Below are 610 nucleotides of genomic sequence, written 5' to 3' on the forward strand. Positions count from 1 at the left end.
TCTTACAGGTAAAGAAGGTCTCCGTAAGATACGCTTCAATAGGGACCTAAGGTCCATATACTACTAAGGGCTTATATTGGCCTTAAGCAATTTGAAGAGTTTTGTAGGGATTCTTTATATGTTCTGTTACCCCCAGATAATATAGTATTAAGAAAAATCTTCAATTCTAGCCATAAAAGATTATCCATGGGTGATCGTGGTTGGTAAGTTTTACAGAAGCTTGCTGGCTTGTGAGAATGCAGTTTGAAAAAGCACAATGGATATTCCACAAAAATCTGTTTAAGGTCATGTGTTTAATGTACGTAGATATGTATTTTAGTGTGCCATTAATATATGGTCCCATGGAGCAGCATGACAGGGTAATTCTACTCTGTAGGAAGGAAAGCCGTTTGTGTCAAGCTGTGTTCTGCCTGCAAATCCAAGTACTGTTGAACATTGTTTCAGGGAAGTTCTCGTAAAGTCTGGTGGAGATGCGGACGCGTGACAAATGGATTTGGCTTCATGAATCCTCTGGCTAAAACTCCTACGTATGGCATGAGCAGCAACAGCCACTATTACAGCATATGAATTGTTGTAGCAGAAAGGGAGGAGCTGGCAGGACGTACAGACA

Source organism: Charadrius vociferus, unplaced genomic scaffold (assembly GCF_000708025.1).
Source record: "Charadrius vociferus isolate BGI_N301 unplaced genomic scaffold, ASM70802v2 scaffold325, whole genome shotgun sequence".
Lineage (NCBI taxonomy): Eukaryota > Metazoa > Chordata > Aves > Charadriiformes > Charadriidae > Charadrius > Charadrius vociferus.